This window comes from Antrostomus carolinensis, unplaced genomic scaffold (genome assembly GCF_000700745.2).
Source record: "Antrostomus carolinensis isolate BGI_N321 unplaced genomic scaffold, ASM70074v2 scaffold49829, whole genome shotgun sequence".
NCBI lineage: Eukaryota > Metazoa > Chordata > Aves > Caprimulgiformes > Caprimulgidae > Antrostomus > Antrostomus carolinensis.
In genome coordinates, this window is record NW_010341577.1 from 15,858 (window position 1) to 18,242 (window position 2,385).

Consider the following 2,385-nt stretch of genomic DNA (forward strand, 5'->3'; position numbering starts at 1 on the left):
CCAGTTTGTGCCCATTGCCCCTTGTCCTGTCACTGGGCACCACCAAAAAGAGCCCGGCCCCATCCATTTGGCCCCAACACTTCAGTTCTTTATAGACATTGATCAGATCCCCTCTCAGGCTGCTCTTCTCCAGGCTGAACAGTCCCAGCTCTCTCAGCTTCTCCTCGTCAGGCAGATGCTCCAGCCCCTCATCATCTCTGTGGCCTGTGCTGGAGGAATGCAAGGAAGTGAGGACCAAACAGCATGGAAACAGCGATACAGGGGAAACAGGCAACACTGGCAATACGCTCGCTGCCAAAGCCTCCGGTGTTCCACGGCAAGATCCCTGACTAAGCCAGGTCTCAAGGCTTACAGACCCCCAGGGATGAGGAGCAGGAGGCTCTTCGGGAGGCTCCAGCCTTCCCCCAGCACTGGAGAAACCCCCAGCAGGGAGCTGGTAGTGATCTCCTGCTCCTCTGCACCCAGCTAAAGCACGGGACAGGGACTAAAACCAACCAGGGGTTATATTTTTATCTGCTGCAGTCTGGGCTGTGCCTGATCCCAACGCAGAGACAGGGACGCTCGCCGCAGGGCCAGCCTCACTGTGTTCTGGAAGACGCTGGGGCCACCAAGGCAGGGACAGTAAAGATCAAACAAGCGTTCATTACAGCATGAAAGCAGTTAAGCACGGTTCCTCGTTAACAGGGTATGATTTCTTCACAAATAATTATCTTTCCCTATGTTGCTGCAGCAGTCTCCTATACACACCCAGGCGTGCGGCAGCCAGCAGGCAGGAACAGCGGCAAGTACAGGCAGACGCTCCCTGCCCGAGCCGGACAGGCAGCAGCACACACCACCTCACACCTACCTCTCCACTTCATCACCTGCAATTAATGCAACCCTAACGATAACACAGCAAACCACCAAAGTTGACAGCTAACATCACCCCACATCAGGTCTGAGATGTGCTTTTAGGTCTGGGTTCTTTTAACTACCACTTGGTTTGGTTTTGAAATCATCCCCATCGATAAACAATAAGGAAAAGGAAAATTTTCCAGTGAAATGTGATCTTTGGCTTCTCATCCTGCTTCACCAAGCTCCTGACGCACGGCGTGACCCAGCGCCGTCCTGCCCCGTCATGTCCTACCCATGCAAACAAGTGGTGTGGGACAGAAACGCTTCTGCAGACCTGGCATGTTCTCCCTGTTGACTCTGAGGAGGAAACTACTGTGTATTTATAGACTGGAGGCTTTCACACACACACACATATGTTAATAAAAATATATTCTTCAGGGACTATTCATTATTTTGAGACATGTATTTCCTCATTCGCAATCAGATAAAGGAACTATCTTCATCCCTCCCTCAAGGTTAAGTTCAGACTTGGGCCATGGCCACTGGGATTGACATGATCTCCTGAGCTGCATGGAGCACCCATGGAAACCCCCAAATTTTAGCAAACCATGCTCTTTCTGTGGACATTGCTTCAAAATACTGATTGAGCAGAAACCCTTGTGATCTTTGCAGTTGCAGAGGTGGAAAGATGCTTCTCTTACATCTACTTTCTGGACAGTATCACAGTAAAAGTGCCGGTCTTGGAACAAAATTACACTGCCAATTCAGATGATCCAACTTTCATCCAGAGGTCTGAAAATAAAGTTCACCTCTTACACCGAAATGTATGGAAAAACTTTGGGATTTAGCAAACTGGCTGTTTGATTGTCTGCCATGGCTGGAGGGAGCCTGTACAGTGACCAATGTCACATATCCATATATCTGACCCCAGCAGTGCTCCTCGTGAAGACAACCAAGGATCAACATCACACAGATGACTGTGGACCACCACACAGAGAACATTCCACCTCATCCAGCTCAAATAATGCATCTCTAGACACACATTCCAACATAAACGCCATTTCCAGGCAGAAGGGACGGGCAGGAACCAGGACCTGGAGCCATGTTTTGCATACACCTTGCAAGCAGCACAACGGGATTGCTCTCTGAGTATAAATCACCCGGCCCTGCTTAACTTTTAAACTCTGTTGCCCAAAGTCTTCAGTGAAAAAACAACAACCCGTGTAGGACTCTGCTCCCCACCCCGGCGCTGTTCCCTGCCCTGTGCCTGGAGAAGTACTCAGGCACCTTCTGACTGCACAGAACATTTTCCTAAAGCCCTGCAAGAGGGAAAGGGAAGAGTTCCTGACACTTACTCTGAATGAAAATGAGAGCTGCCCAGCCCTCTTCCGGGCAGAGGACTTCCAGCCACTTCCAAATCCCTCCCAAACGGTGGAAAAGCAAAGAGAGGACAAGGGCATCATGCAAACCTCATAAAGTTCAACAAGACCAAGCGCAAGGTCCTGTACCTGGGTTGAGGAAACCTCAAGCACAAATACAGACTGGGTGGAG